This window comes from Aquarana catesbeiana, linkage group LG11, assembly GCF_042186555.1.
Source record: "Aquarana catesbeiana isolate 2022-GZ linkage group LG11, ASM4218655v1, whole genome shotgun sequence".
NCBI lineage: Eukaryota > Metazoa > Chordata > Amphibia > Anura > Ranidae > Aquarana > Aquarana catesbeiana.
This window is the reverse complement of record NC_133334.1, coordinates 123,613,615-123,631,128: the sequence shown is the minus strand read 5'-3', so window position 1 is coordinate 123,631,128 and position 17,514 is coordinate 123,613,615.

The following is a 17,514-nucleotide window of genomic DNA, read 5'->3' as shown; positions in this document are numbered from 1 at the left end:
CCCCCAGATCCCTGGGGTCCCAGATCCCCCCATGTGAATGGGTATCGGGTACATTATACCGCTACCCATTTACCAAAAAAAGTGTCAAAAAGTAAAAACCACAATAGACAGTTTTTGGCAATTCCTTTATTAAAAAAGAAAAAAAGTGTCCTATGATGTCCATCCATCTTCAATCACACCACCCAATGGACCTGAAAAATTGAAAAAAAAGAAAAAAATTCTGCCTCCATGGGAGGCCTCCCGACGGCTGCTGTCTCTTGGCTGTGACAGCTTCTATATAGGCAAAGGCAGGGCCACCCAGTGATGTAACCGAGTGATCCTGCCCCTTTCTGATGTCATGTGATGTCAGGGGGCAGGGTCATCAGGTTACATCAGCGGGTGGCCCTGTCCTTGCCTATATAAGAGCTTTCAAAGGGAAAAGACAGCAGTCGCTGGAGACCTCCCATGGAGGCAGAGTTTTTTTTCATTTTTCACTTTACAGGCAGACCCCCCAGGCATGGTAGTGGTGGAAGTAGTTAATAGTATAGTTTGCAAGATTTTTTTCACTGCATTGGCTTAAAAGTTTAATAAAAGGGGGGGCGTGGTGATCCAAGATGGCTGCTCATTGACAGAGCTCCGCTCTGCCACTAGGATTTCCCACTAGCTACGGCTGCCTTATCACTGCTAACAGACGGCTATACAATTGCTAATCATCCCCCACTCCCCCAAGATGTCTCGTAAAGGGAAAGATTGGGCACAGCCACAGAAAGTGTCAGCTTTCTTCATTCCCACCAGCCACAGCCCTCACCAAAATGGTGCAGGCAATGGAGCCCAGAGGCTACCTCGGCAGCTGTAGCCACATCAGAGCAGGGTCACCGGCCTTCTTCAGTGCAATCACCAACTAACCCAGAGTCCTCTACCCCTTCTACAAGTAGCCCTGTCAAATCTAAATTGCGGATGACGGCAACAGCTCCAGCCATGTCAAGGGAGGCACCATGTAAGGTAAACCAAATTCCCAGCACCAGAAATCCAGTGCTGGCTTATGTTCATATTTGTGCGTGTGTGCATTGCTCACATGCAAATACTTCTAGGCAAAGAGGCAATAGATGTACTATTACAGTTCATCGTGCTTGCATTCATGTGCACACTCACAGCTGTACATGCGCACATGCACATACAAATTAGTGTGTGTACCTGGCACCCAGTGGCCTATTTAAGGCTTCATGTACACCCTGCCTACATTTCCAATGGCCGTGGGAAAACAAATAATGCGTCCGGTGGTCAAAACGTTCCTATCCTGAACAAGATTCTTCCACATTCAGGAGAGGGAGGTTGAACCTCACCTAACCGCAGCAGCTCTTAAACTCTGCTAAGAGCCTATGAATTTGAGGGATTTTTTTTGTTTATTTATTTCTGCACATTAGCACTATAATTAAATTGATTGTCACGTATATTTTGATCAATTTATTTGTGGTACACATCAGCACGGTTATATATAGTGCTTGAGTCATATTGCACAAGATATTTTTTTGAGCACTGTAATTTGTTAAACAATGCACTTTTTTGTCCTCATATTGTGATTTTTTTACCTGAGTGTTGTGCCAGCAGATTTTTTTCACTTGGCCCCTAGCACAAAATATTTTCCTCCTCTTTTCCTATGTGTACACATTAACACATAGGGTGAGATTTACTAAAACTGGTGCACTTAAAATCTGGTGCAGCTCTGCTTTGTAACCAATCAGCTTCTAGGTTTTATTGTCAAAGCTTAATTGAACAAGCTGAAATTAAAAGCTTATTGGCTACTATGCACAGCTGCACCAGATTCTGTGTGAAACAGTTTCAGTAAATCTCCCCTACAGGCTTTTTTGAAGTTGGGTTTATAAGCTTTGGCAAAAAACATCAAAAGCTCCTAAACTCAAGTTTAGGAGCTGCTAGGGTACATGAAGGCTAAACTGGCCTATCACCAAGAGAAGTCACTAAATTGTCCTCAGCTCAGCTTGTACCTGTATTCCTGTGACCTGATCCTTTGAACTTACTTACCTGTGTATGACCCGGCTTTCTCCTGGGCTTTGCCTTTGCTCCTGCATTAACCTTGTTCCTCTGATCTCTCTGTCCTCTGCCTATTTACTGAACTCATCTTTGCCTGCCAATTCTGTACTGCACTGCCCAGCTGTTACCGATCTTAGCCTGCTTCCTGTACTGTACTTGTTCTGCCTGCTGATTTGATCCCTTGTTGCCCAGCTGCCATTGGTCACTGCCTGCATACTAGCTCTGCTACCATGTCCTGCTCTGGTGCCAAGCTGCTTCAGTATCCTGTTCTTATGACTGCAACCCTAAGCTTCATTCACCTAAGAGAGGACTTTACCAGCCAGCTACTCCGGCACTCATGCCACTCCGTGCCCTCACACTCTCTGTCTCCACCTTTAGGAGTGTTGAGCAGAAGGTGCAAGAGAGGCCTCCACAACATTCCAGTCATCATTAGGTGTGTGATACACCAGGGGAGGTAAGCAAACAAAGTGACTCTATGGAAGGCTCCACCCCCATGCAGATTCCATAGCTGACTTCCCCAATAGGGATGGGCGACCGGTTCGGCCCAAGCATAAGGTCGGGCCGAACTTTGGTTGTTCGGATGTTCTGCGAACACCGAACAATATGCGGTGTTCGGGGGAAAATTCGGAGCACAGTTAAAGTCTATGGGACACTAAATGAAAAATCAAAAGTGCTCATTTTAAAGGCTTATATGCAAGTTATTGTCATAAAAAGTGTTTGGGGACCTGGGTCCTGCCCCAGGGGACATGTATCAATGCAAAACATTTTTTTTTAAAATGGCTGTTTTTTTGGGAGCAGTGATTTTTTTAATGCTTAAAGTGAAACAATAAAAATTAAATATTCCTTTAAATATCGTGCCTGCTGGGTGTCTATAGTATGCCTGTAAAGTGGTACATTTTTCCCGTGTTCAGAACAGTACCACAGCAAAATGATATTTCTAAAGGAAAAATTATCATTTAAAACTGCTTGTGGCTGTAATGAATTGTTGGGTCTCGGCAATATAGATAAAACTCATTGAAAAAAAAAAGAGCATGGGATCCCCCCCAGTCCATTACCAGGCCCTTTGGGTCTGATATGAATATTAAGGGGAACCCCGAACCAAAATTAAAAAAAAAAAATTGCGTGGGGGTCCCCCTAAAATCCATACAAGGCCCTTCGGGTCTGATATGGAAGTTAAGGGGAACCCTGCGCAAATTTTGCCACCGGGCAAGGGTTGTGGGGATGAGGCCCTTGTCCCCATCAACATGGGGACAAGGTGCTTTGGGGGCTATCCCAAAGCACCCTCCCCATGTTGAGGGCATGTGGCCTGATACGATTCAGGAGGGGGGGCACTCTCTCATCCCCCTCTTTTCCTGTGGCCTACCAGGTTGTGTGCTCGGATAAGGGTCTGGTATGGATATTGGGGGGACCCCTACGCCATTTTTTTAATTTTGGCGCAGGGTTCCCCTTAAAATCCATACCAGACCTGAAGGGTCTGGTATGGATTTTGGGGGGGACCCCTACCCATTTTTTAAATAAAATTGGCACAGGGTTCCCCTTAATTTCCATATCAGACCCAAAGGGCCTGGTATGGATTTTAGAGGGACCACCACGCAATTTTTAAAAAAATTTTGGTTCGGGGTTCCCCTTAATATTCATACCAGACCCAAAGGGCCTGGTAATGGACTGGGGAGCATCCCATGCTTTTTTTTTCAATTAGTTTTATCTATATTGCCAAGACCCAACAATTCATTACAGCCGTGAGCAGTTTTAACTGACAATTTTTCCTTTAGAAATGTCATTTTGCTGCGGTACTGTTCTAAACATGGGAAAAATGCGCCACTTTACAGGCATAGTATAGACACCCCCCAGGGATGATATTTAAAGGAATATTTCATTTTTATTGTTTCACTTTAAGCATTAAAAAAATCACTGCTCCCGAAAAAACGTCCATTTTAAAAAAAACATTTTGCATTGATCCATGTCCCCTGGGGCAAACACTTTTTATGACAATAACTTGTATATAAGCCTTTAAAATGATCACTTTTGATTATTCATGTTCATGTCCCATAGACTTTGAAGTTGTTAGTGTGTTCTACTGAATTTTTTGCTTGTTCGGTATGTTCTGGTGCGAACCAAACCGGGGGGGTGGCCCATCCCTATTCCCCAACACCAACACCCATATCCTAGATTCCACAATATTATAAACGTTGCTGTCCCTGCAAGCCTCTCTGCATGCTGACATAACCTCTTGCCTGAGAAGAGTCAGAGCTGATGTGGATGATATAGGCCAGGGATCTCCAAACTTTTCAAACAAAGGGCCATTTCACTGTCCTTCAGACTTTAGAGGGGTCAGATTGTGGCCAATGAGCATAGAAAATGTATTGGGCCCAGCATCAATGAGAATAAATATGCCTTCAGAGCTGGTGGTCAGTAGGAGGAGGAGTAATGCCCCATCATTGGTATCAGTGGGAGGAATAGTGCCCCATCATTGGTATCAGTGGAAGAAATAGTTACTCATTGTTGGTGTTGGTAGGAGGAATAGTGCCCCAAAGGTCGGATAAAGTCTAGCAGAGGGCCACATTCGACCCTCAGGCCACAGTTTGGAGACAACTTATCTAAGCAAATGGATGGATTATGTGGATACAAAAATGGAAGAATTTTCAATGCCTTGGTGGACTCATACACTGACAAGGGAGAAGACATTGCTTGGCTTAAAGTTAAACTTGCAGACTTGGATGACAGATCCAGGAGGAACAACCTAAAACAAATAGTCTCTAACAAAAAGAAATCCAAAAAGATAGAGGGCAATTGGACTATCTTGGTACAATACACTAAAGGTAAGCTCTGGTATAGAAACAATCATGTAAAAAGATCTACAAAAGTGACATATGACAAAAGATCAATGATAAATAAAAAATAGGTGACTCCAGTATGACTCCAATATGTGTGTCCCTGGTTGCCTTGGCCCTGCTCGGGGATTTATCTAAACCCCTTTATTGATTTCTTGTATTTTGTTTTTATGGAAAATGTTTTTAGGTTTTTATGTTAATTTCTACGCATATGTTACTGTTTTTGCTAATATATAAATATCTTTCTTATATACATTTTTATAATTAGCTGTGAGCAATCTCTCCCTCCTCCCTGTATGTCACATCGGCCCTCTGGCGTGCCAGGTCTTGTCTCTCTGCGACAATTGGGTAGGTTCCCTGGTGGTGGGATGGGCCTCCTTTAAGAGATTGGTCTGCCCCCCACTTGCACATGTCCTGGCCTGGGGTTTCCCCTATGGCCATTAAATTTCATAGCTGGGGGGTGTCTATAGTATGCCTGAAAAGGGGCGCATTGTTTCCCATGTTTAGAACAGTCTGACAGCAAAATGACATTTCAAAGGAAAAAAAGTCATTTAAAACTACTCGCGGCTATTGCATTGCCGGTCCAACAATACACATAAAAGTTCATTGATAAAAACGGCATGGGAATTCCCCACAGGGGAACCCCGAACCAAAATTAAAAAAAAAAAAAATGACGTGGGGGTCCCCTTAAATTCCATACAAGGCCCTTCAGGTCTGGCATGGATATTAAGGGGAACCCCGGCCAAAATTTAAAAAAAAAATGACGAGGGGGTCCCCCTAAATTCCATACCAGACCCTTATCCGAGCACGCAACCTGGCAGGCCACAGGAAAAGAGGGGGGACGAGAGAGCGGCCCCCCTCCTGAACCGTACCAGGCCACATGCCCTCAACATTGGGAGGGTGCTTTGGGGTAGCCCCCCAAAACACCTTGTCCCCATGTTGATGAGGACAAGGGCCTCATCCCCACAACCCTGGCCGGTGGTTGTGGGGGTCTGCGGGCGGGTGGCTTATCGGAATCTGGAAGCCCCCTTTAACAAGGGGACCCCCAGATCCCGGCCCCCCCATGTGAAATGGTAAGAGTGTACAAAAGTACCCCTACCATTTCACTAAAAAACTGTCAAAAATGTTAAAAATGACAACAGACAGTTTTTGACAATTCCTTTATTTAAATGCTTCTTCTTTCTTCTTTCTTCTATCTTCCTTCATCTTCTTCTTCTTCTTCTGGTTCTTCTGGCTCTTCTGGTTCTTCCTCCGGGGTTCTCATCCAGCATCTCCTCCGTGGCATCTTCTATCTTCTTAAGGGCCTGGTATGGAATTTAGGGGGACCCCCACGTCATTTTTTTTTTAAATTTTGGTTCGGGGGTTCCCCTGTGCCGTTTTTATCAATGAACTTTTATGTGTATTGTCGGACCGGCAATGCAATAGCCGCGAGTAGTTTAAATGACTTTTTTTCTTTGAAATGTCATTTTGCTGTCAGACTGTTCTAAACACGGGAAACATGCGCCCCTTTACAGGCATACTATAGACACCCCCAGCTATGAAATTTAAAGGGATATTACACTTTTATTGTTTGACTTTAAGCATTATTAAAATCACTGCTCCTGAAAAAATGGCCGTTTTTAAAACTTTTTTTTGCATTGATACATGTCCCCTGGGGCAGGACCCAGGTCCCCAAACACTTTTTTATGACAATAACTTGTATATAAGCCTTTAAAATTAGCACTTTTGATTATTCATGCTCGTGTCCCATAGACTTTAATGGTGTTCGCGTGTTCGAACAAACTTTTTTCCTGTTCGCATGTTCTGGTGCGAACCGAACAGGGGGGTGTTTGGCTCATCCCTACTCCTCACCCTCAGTGTAGAGTATTTCTTCTATTGGCCTTTACTGGTATTGCCTTCCAGTGGCACTTGTCCTCCCGGGACCTTGTTACTCATCATTACTTGAAAATTAGGTATAGACCATGTACACCTTTCCACATTCATATACTCTTGTCCATATTCTCACTTTGTTTCACCAGCACCTTTCCTTTCCCTCCTTACCCTCCTCCCCTTCCCTTTTTTCCCCTTTTCTCTTCTTTTGCCCCTCACCTTTCTTCCCCCCTCCCTCTTTTCCCCCTTTTTCCTGCCTTTTCCACTCCCCCTTCTTTCCCCCCTTTTGCCCTCCCCCTTGTTCCCCCTTCCCCCCTCTATCTCCTTACTTTTTCTCCAATTTCACTTTTTTCTTATTCCATATTTTCCTCCCTCCCTCCTTTGTTCACCCCTCCCCCCTTTCTTTTCTTCCCCTTCACTCTCTTTGATCCTTCCAACTCAATCTTCCACCTTTTCCCTTTTCATCTGCTCATATTTTTTTTCTTTTTCCCCTTTTTTCCTCCACCCCCTTTTCTCCTTCTTCCCCCTTCCTTTCATTTTCCCCTTCCTCCCTCACCTTATTTCATCCCTTCACATCTCATTTTTTCTTCATTTCTCCCCCCTTCCCCTGTACCCATGAAGCAGCTTCATCACGTCTCTCCTTCCTTCTTTCCTAACTTCTCACAGTTTTTCACGTGGTTTATGGTGTTGTGGTTTATGATTCATCTTGGTTTTCTTCAATTTGTTCACCATTGTTTTTCATTGATCAGCATGATCACTGTCAGTTCCCCCCTCACTCGGCACCCCTCACTTATTCATTATTATTATTTCAACTCTGGTTCAATTCTCACCACTCCCCTGGATTTTTCACCTCCTTCCCCATTTTTTCCCTCATCCCCCCCCCTTTTTTTCCCTCCTCCACATGTTCTAGTTCATGGCTTATCCATTCCATGCACTTTATATCATCCAGATTCCAGCCTTTTGAACTTTAGTCTCCCCCGGTCACTGCGGGAGACCCCTTACTGGTTACACCTTGTGCCTGGTGTATACTGGGAATCGGGTAAGCGGTCCTCTATCTGTCCCTATATAACAGCTGTATAGTGTTCAAACTCATATATTGCTTGAAACATTGTTCTCTCCTGTATGTGATTAAATGCATTGTGTTTGATCATGTGCTAATTAAATTGCAGATATTTTTCTGATGAATCGTCTCAGTCTGGTAGTCTAGTAGAAACATTGTCTGTGACCTACTATCCCACTGTGATCTTCCCCATCAGGGGAGTATTATCTTGGTGATAAACATGAACCGTCACCTAATTTTTATTCATCAGTGATAATTTGTCATGTATTGTGTATCAGTAAACTTTTGTATATCTTTTTACATGATTGTTTCTATACCTGAGCTTACCTTTAGTGTATTGTACTGAGATAGCCCACTTGCCCTCTAGCTTTTTGGTGAGTATCTGGCTGGGGACCAGGCTCCAACCCCTTTATCTTTAAAAATATTTATACCTTTAAAAATTTCTGGATTATGGTACAACTTTTAAGTGACCTTATCTATTTATGATTATTGCTTGTAGAGGCCATCCAGAATCATCCAAAAAGAAATCCAAGAAAACATCTGGAGGTTGGCTTACTACATCTACTACCTCTTTTACTTAATTCTGGTGGTGTAAGTATGACCATCGTAGCTCACAATACTTTATAATGTGCAATACCTGTTGCACCTGGATCAAAGTTGGATTCTTACTCTTTACATTTGCCTTTTTCATTCAAGTTCCCCTTTTGGGAGGGTTATATCTTGTTCTAGGTCCTGTTTACTCTCTTTAGCACAGTGCTTGCTGGAAAGCAATCCTCACTGATGACGCCATTTTTCTGTTCAATATAACCTCTTTGCTTAGAGATCCCACTTCAATTACATCTTTTTCTACTGAACACTTACAACCATCCAGCCAAGCATTCTTCTCTCTGGCGAGAAGCTTGCCTACTTCAATGTGATTTCTTTTGTGTACAGGAGACAAACTTCCAGCCGTCCTCTCCTTCCAGATGCAACCACAAGCACTTCTCTACTATCTTCATGGCCAGCTTATAAAATGAAGAGAGAAGGAAGAAGAAGAGAAAAGGAGGGGAAGAGAAGAGGAGGATAAGGAGGGGAAAAGGAGAAAGGAAGGGTGGGGGGGAGAGAAAGGGGAAAATAAATAAACAATTTAGAACAAAAGAAAACTAAATGATTTGTCCTGAAAATGTTAGTATCTTAGTTTTGAAATGTGTAACAATAATAGTTATAATGCTTTTTTTTTCCATCTCTCTCGGCCTCAGTATTCTCCTTGATGGAAATATGTATGTTGCATACGTCAATTTTTAGTTCTGAAATTCCTGACTTTAAGCTCAATATTATAGGAGCTTTTGTCTGAAACATGAATCAGACTGAGACCGAAGTACAATTTAATCACACTTGTTTAATAATAATAAAAACAGGTAAACAGAGTAAACGTAGTCAAAACATAGCCAGAGTTCAGGAACCGGAACAGATAGTCAGACAAACCAAAACGTCAGGGAACCAGAAGGAATGTCAGCCAAGGAAGTTTTTAACAGGAACACAGGAGAGCGTCTCTAGAGATGTGACCAAGGCAAAGGCAGAAATCATCTGGACTGAACGGCTTAAGTAGGCAGGACCGACAAGCAGGATCATCAACAGGTGAGTCACCGTGGAGAGATAGGAGCTGGCAATTAGCCAAAAGCTGAGTGGCCAGCTCAGAGAAGGAATGGCTGGGCCCAGCCCTGACAGTACCCCCTCCTCAATGACCCCTCCCCCTCATAGGACCACCAGGCTTGAGGGGAAAATGTCTATGGAAATCATGGAGGACAGGGGCATGTACGTCTGAGGATGGGACCCAAGAGCGTTCCTCCGGACCATACCCTTTTCAATGCACCAGGTACTGTATGCACCCATGGAACCTACGGGTGTCAACAATGGACTGTACTTCATACTCCTCATGGTCCTTAACCTGAACAGGGTGAGGACATAGTACTGAGGTGGTAAAATAGTTGCAGACCAAAGGTTTTAATCAGGAGACATGAAATACATTACAGATTAGAAGGAAGGTCTAATTCGTAAGCCACTGGGTTAATCCTGCAAAGAATACGGAAAGGCCCAATAAACTGGGGTGCGAACTTCAGAGAGGGAACACGAAGTCAGAGGTTGCGAAATGACAGCCAGACCCTGTCCTCAACCTGGTAGGAAAACTCAGGCAGGTGTCTACGGTCAGCTTGGAGTCTGTACCTATCATTAGCATGTTGCAAAGCCTCCTGGACTTGTGCCCAAGTGGAATGAAGACCACGGAGATGCTACTCTAACACAGGAATACTCTGCGGGACAAAAGAGTCAGGCAACATGGAAGGTTGGAAACCATAGTTTGCCATAAATGGGGACAATCAGGAAGCAGAATTCAAGGCACTATTGTGAGGAAACGCTGCCCGCTGTAAGAGGTCTGACCAGTTGTTATGATGGTTAGAAATATAGCAACGTAGGAATTGCTCCAAGGACTGGTTGGTTCATTCTGCAGCCCCATTAGACTGCAGGTGATACGCAGAGGAGAAAGCAAGCTGAATTCTCAACTGTGCACAAAAGGCTCGCCAGAACCGGGACACAAACTGACTACCCCTGTCTGTGACAATCACCTTGGGTAGCCCATGTAAGTGAAAGATCTTCTGAGCAAAAATGGAAGCCAGTTGAGACATTTTTGATAACTGGTCAACCACCATAAGGATAACTTTGTTGCCCTGGGAGTTGGGTAACTCCACAATGAAATCCATAGCTAGGTGGGTCCAGGGCCTCTCCCCATTGGGTATGGGTTGTAAGAGGCCCACTGGAAGGTGTTGTTGAGTCTTACTCTGAGCACACACTGAGCAGGCAGCTACAAAGACGATTACATCAGCATGTAGACTAGGCCACCAGAATTGTTTGGAAATGACCCAAAAGAGTTGATCCTTCCCAGGGTGGCAGGCAGCCTTGGTAGAATGGTAAATCTGGAGCATGGCAGTATGGAGACTCTCTGGGACAAAGCAGCAGTCACAAGGTTTCTCAGGAGGAGCATGGACCTGAGCAGCAAGAATTTTTTCACCCAAAGGAGAAGTGAGACTGGTGTGAACAGTAGCCAGAATACGATCAGGAGGAATCAAAGGAAACAGAACTGACTCCATCTTGGAAGTGGAGGAAAATTGTCATGACAAAGTGTCAGCCCTTACATTCTTAGTACCGGGAAAGAATGAGACAGTGGGGGTCATTTACTATAGAGCTGTGGCGCTAATTAGTGCTAATTGCTGCTAATTTGTGGCAATTTAGCACTAATTAGCGCTAATTAGTGCTAAAACGATGTTCACTATAGTGCTGGTGAGAAAATACTCCCAAAATCGAATTTACTATAGTTCCCTGAAACCAAATAGAGCCCAAACCCTTAATCTGCTAAAACCTGGAGTAGTGCACATGGAAATAATGTTTAGAGCATGATATAATTGCCTAAATGGTACTGAAATATGCAGTATATTATTTAAAGATAATCTGCTTTTAAACTGTGTGAAAAAGTGATTTCTACACTGAAATATCTTTAAAAGTCTGAGAAGTGAAAAATTCCCCATTTTGGACAACTAGGTGCCAACACAACTGAGCATGCTCAGACCTGAAAATAGCTCTCATTTTATCTCAAGTATCTTTTTTTACCCGGCGCTATTTAGAAGTGAAAATCTGCTCTATTATAGTCCAATGCAAGTTTCAGCCATTGATTCTAATGTAACAATTGTAACTTTCACAAAAAAAAACCTTTTAATGTTGAGATGAAATGTATCTTTCTCTGAAATAAATTTTCCTTTGCAACATTGTTGCTATTACATAAAATATGTTGTTTTTAAGAATGCTAGAATGTGGAATGTTTTAATGTTTTGGTAAAAATATATTTTTCTCTGTCACTTTCACTTGTTACTCTCCATCTGAAAACAATCTTTACCCAAACTCACACAGGTGTCTTTACAAACCACAAACAATACCATTGCTGATGCAAATTTAAAATGAATCACAATTTTTTTGTGCTTTTTATTATTTCCAAATATTCATAATTTGAGCCCAAAAAATGTGATATCTGTACCGACATCAGAAATCAAAATGTAATTCCCAAAAATTTGAGGGTAATATTCTACTCTCACCCACAAAAAAAAAAAAAATATTACAGAATAAATCAAGAAGAATAACTCTTGAGTAATGTAATTCCATCACCTGTATGTCCAAAGAAATGCAGTATTTATGTGTATTTATGTGTATTTATGTGTAGGAGAGTCTCACGTGTGGTGTCTCTGTGGCTTAGAGGTTAGAACTTCTGCTTAGCATCCCTGAGTGTCTGGGTTCAAATCCCAAACATGCTGCTTCATGTAGAGAAGTTGTCTAATTTCCCAGGTCCTATAACTATGTCTAAACATAGTATTTATGAATAGGAGGGTTCCACCACCATTGTAAATCTTATCCAGATACACTATTTAGCCAAAAGTATTGGGATGCCTGCCTTTACACACACATGAACTTTAATGGCAGCCCAGTCTTAGTCCGTAGGGTTAAAATTTGATTTGGCCCACCCTTTGCAGCTGGAACAGCTTCTGGGAAGGCTGTCCACAAGGTTTAGTGTGTCTATGGGAATGTTTGATCATTCTTCCTGAAGTGCATTTGTGAGGCCAGGCACTGATGTTGGATGAGAAGGTGTGGCTCGCAGTCTCTGCTCTAATTCAGCCAAAGGGTGTTCTATCAGGTTGAGGCCAGGACTCTGTGCAGGCCAGTCAAGTTTCTCCACCCCAAACTTGCTCAACCATGTCTTTATGGACCTTGCTTTGTGTACTGGTGTGCAGTCATGTTGGAACAGGAAGGGGCTTTCCCCAAACTGTTCCCACAAAGTTGGGAGCATGAAATTGTCCAAAATGTCTTGGTATGCTGATGCCTTAAGAGTTCCCTTCACTGGAACTGAGGGGCCAAGCCCAACCCCTGAAAAACAACCCCACATCATAATCCCCCCTCCACCAAATCATTTGGACCAGTGCACAAAGCAAGGTCTGTAAAGACATGGATGAGTGATTTTGGGGTGGAGGAACTTAACTGGCCTGGACAGAGTCCTGACCTCAACACAACAGAACACCTTGGGGATGAATTAGAGAGGAGACTGTAGGTCAGGCCTTCTCGTCCAACATCAGTGCCTGACCTCACAAATGCACTTGGAAGAATGGTCAAACATTCCCATAGACACACTCCTAAACCTTGTGGACAGCCTTCCCAGAAGAGTTGAAGCTGTTATAGCTGCAAAGGGTGGGCAAAATGAGTATTGAACCCAATACTAATACTGGGATGCCATTACAGTTCATGTGCGTTTAAAGGCAGGCATCCCAATACTTAGGTCAATATATTGTATATTGCTTGTGACACTGAGCATGGCTATGGACTTAGGGCTGGTTTACACCACAGAGATGCAGAGATCATGTGTGAGGCTCCCTGGTGGCTAAGTGGGTAGTGGTTCTGTCTAGCAGCACCTGGGATGTTGGTCCAATTCCCCAACATGCTAATGCTTGTGTTGAAGTTTATATGTTCTCCCTGTGTGGGTTTCTCACTACAATCCAAAGACATGCTGGCATTTTATTTGTCTCCTGTCGAAATAGGTTCTAATGTAAAAAAGTTAATTTTGGACTTTATATTGGAAGCCTATTGCAGCCAGGGACTGATGTTAATGTTTATTAGCACTAATCATGCCCAGGGACTTGGACATTTAAAATTTTAGGGTTTACACTGCACAGGTACATATGCTTAGAAAACTGTTGCTTTGTTTATGTGGATGCAAATGGACTTTGATCTTTGGCCTGTAGTTGGAGATTTGATGCACATAGCCAAGGGCTAACACAGTTGCGAATAGTATTATGTGTTCCTGCTCATCAGGTGCAGTCACTTTAGACATACATGAAGAGGTAGATTGAAAGATACTGGTGGGCGTGTACTTCTATTGGGTGTATCAGTGTGCTAACAATACAATCTCTCTTATATAAAGGCCTGCAGTTGGGGGGTTCATTTGGCCTGAGAAGGTCAGGTTTTTTGCTGTGATTTGTGGGGGAGAAGGAATGATATTGTGCATATTGACAAATGCCCAACTAGGGATATTTGCTGAAATTCTTGTGCATTTTTTCAATCAAAAGTGGGTTTATGTGGCCATGCTGTCAATGTTGTGTGTGTATTGTTCCTGTCTGATCATGCAAACATCATTTGGAAGCATCTGCTGACCTTCTACCCTTTTTTATCTCGTTTAATCATGTAAACCAAAATGCAACTTCCAGCAGAACATGGTCACCAATGTATGTATGTGTGGATTGTGAGCTGGTGGTGGGTGTTTTGAACAAGTCTTTATTAATCTTACATTGGAATGCTTTGTAAGAATGATTAAGTATGTTTCTATAATCTTGCAGATAAAAATGTGATGTGTTGCCTGTTATACACTGAAATTAAAGCTGTGTCCACTCTAAGGTTTTGTTAAATTTTAGATTGTAAGCTCCTATGAGCAGGGCCCTTAAAATCCCATTGCTAAATGTAGCACCATATATCCTGTCCAAATTTTTTTGAAGCTAGTAAATGAATGTACCTATTATTATTTTTTTTTTCTGCTGGTATAATAAAAGTACATTATTTAGCTTTGTTGTGGTGTTTTTTTTTCTTCTACTTTTCTTTCTCTTTAGTTTTTGTGGGTGGTGGTTTTAGGAAAGTGCAATATCTCTTATATCTTATTTCAATATGTATTTGTGCACCAAAAAACTAATCTCTTCGCCCTGGTTCACATTGATGCTACTTTGAAATCGCACGATTTCAAAGTAGCAAGGTCAGTGTGATTTCAGGTGCTACTTGATAGACATCCTTGTGGCTTCATACACAAATGTCTATTGAATTTGCACTTGAAATCGGCAAAAGTAGTGCAGGAACTGCTTTAGAAAATTGGTGCGGTGCCACAAAATCAGTGTCGCATCGATTGGAACAGTGCCATTGCTGCCAATGGTCATGCAATTTGATCTCTCAAATTGCATGACAGTTCGCTCCAATGTAAACCTAGGCTTCTGCACACCTGCAAGTAAATGATAAAGGTAGAATCTTTATATATAACAGCTGTGGAGTATTGTAGTTAATGAACTCAGCTGGTGGATAGGCAGTGTTGTATGTGTCAGCTTTAGTTCACATTGGTGCAATTTGACATGTATATGTGATCTGACAGGCATTATTGCTGGTAATAGTGCTGCTTTCCCTTTGCATTAGCGCTGAGTTTCTGAGAGTCTTTCCGGCCTTTTTTGAGAGCTATTTTTTGGTACTGCAGGGTAATTTTTTGGCTCTATAGTAAATGACCCCAATGTAATTGAAAATTGACAAGAAAAGAGCCCATTGCTCCCTTCTGGGAGAGAGGCGTTTAGCCTCAGAAGAAATGTTAGATTCTTATGGTTTGTAAGAATGTACCTTCGGGGAGATGTCTCCATTCTTTCAGGGCTAAAATGATCGCTAACAGCTTTCTGACACTGCCATCTCATAATTGCACTCTTAATTTCTTAAGGTAACGTAGGATCAGGATGTGCCAACACAGGAGCACAAACAAAGGCAACCTTGAGACTCTCAAAGGCCTTAATGGACTCCGGAGACCAACTCTGTGGGTTACCATCCTTTCTGGTCATATCAGTCAGGGGCTTGACCAGAGACGAGACGTTACAAATAAACTTCCGATAATAGTTGGCAAAGCCAAGAAAACGCTGCAGAGGATGTAAACCCATGGGTCGGGCCACTGTAGGACTGCTGAAGTTTCTCTGGGTCCATCAAAAAAACAGCAGTGGAAATGACATAACCCAGGAATTTAACCTGTTCATGAGGGAATTCGCACTTCTCCAATTTACAATAGAGATTATTCTCTCTTCGTTTCTGAAGCACATGACAGTGTGGTGGCAGCATTTCCACTGCTGGTTTTTTGATGGACCCAGAGAAACTTTCAGCAGTCCTAGAGTGGCCCCGACCCGTGGGTTTACGTCCTCTGCAGCGTTTTCTTGGATTTGCCAACTATTATCGGAAGTTTATTTGTAACTTCTCGTCTCTGTATGGTGGCTCTCCAGGGACTTGAAAAATTTGAGGATATCATCGAGATAAGCCACCACACATAATGCCGCGTACACACGGTCGGACTTTTTGTCTACAAAAGTCCAACGGACGCTGACGGACTAAAGCTGGCTGGTAATCCGATCGTGTGTGGGCTTCTCCGGACTTTCAACGGACTTTTTTAGCCTCAAATCCGACGGACTTTAGATTTGAAACATGCTTCAAATCTTTACGTCGTAACTACGACGGACCCCGAAGTCCGCTCGTCTGTATGCTAGTCCGACGGACAAAAAAACGACGCATGCTCATAAGCAAAAACTAAACGGAAGCACTCGGTCTAGTAAAACTAGTGTTCGTATTGTAGGTAGCACATTCCTCACGCTGCAAAATCTGTGATCGTTGAATGCAGCGCATTTAATGTCTTCTTTACGAATGCTATAAAGAACGAAGATGTTTTGCTGTTCATATTCAAACAGAGTTCTCCCAAACAGATTTCTGGATTCTTTTTCTCTTTGATCTCATGAATGACATGGTATGCTTTTTCAAAACAATGTTTCCATACTAATAATACTTTTTAAACTTTTTTTTTTTTTGGTGGAGTCATCTTTTCTTGTAATTTTTATCCATATATTTATTTTATGATTGTTGTGGAACTTTTTTCTGTTTATCTCTAAATTTTTTTGTAAAGTTACCACAGGGAACCCATTTTTATATATATTTTTTAAATTTTTTTTAATGTTTGTAAAGTTACCACAAAGAACCCTTTATAATTTTTGTTTTTATAGTGATTTGTTATTTTTTTTATATAAAGTTAACCCAAAGAACCGTTTTTGGTTATGTATCTTTTTTTTTTTAAATACTTACCACTCGAACATTATTAACATTATTTTAATCTATTTTTGTTGTGTTTTTGCAAAATCAATGAGATTGTTGTCCCTTGTTAATTTAAAACATTGTGTCTAAAATCTATGATTTAAAATAAAAAACCTAAACTCAAAAAATATCCATTTATTTATGGTCTAAATAAAATAAAGAGGAAGTCAACGCTGGAAAAAGTATGTGTACAAGAAAATGGGGATCTTGAGGAGTCCATATAAGAGGGAGCACAATCTGGTCCAAGAATCCCAGAGATCAACAGCACCAGCAGATGATATAGATGTCCCCAGACTGTGGTACTACAACAGCCTGCGTCTTCTGTCAGACCAGACTGAACCCAAGTCATCACTTTCTTCTCTTCCCTGCAGCCTTTCCTCCACGCTGCCCTGCAGCCTTCCCTGCAGCCTTCCCTGTAGCCTTCTTTGGAGGCTGTGGCTCTGGTGTTTCAGTTGTGGCAGGAGGAGGAGGAGGAGGAGGAGGAGGAGGAGGAGGGGGGGCTGCCTCATGTAGTTGGGTGTTTCGTGTTAGCGTGCCCTGCAGCCCCTTCTGGATTGTTTCCCCAAATAGTCGCTCACAAATGAGGCGCTGCTCCCAATCCATTTGAAGAAGCCTGCTGGCTAAGTAGCAGCCATAGGACTCTTCCGCTTCGGGGGGGCTCTTCAAAAAACAGGTGGCCTCTTGCATGAGGCGCAGGGATGCCTCCTGTGTGACCGTCCCCTTCCTGGCCCTTTTTTTGGGAAGGTGGAGGGGAAGCACTTGTGATTGGGTCATGCTCCTACTGGGCCCAGCCACCTC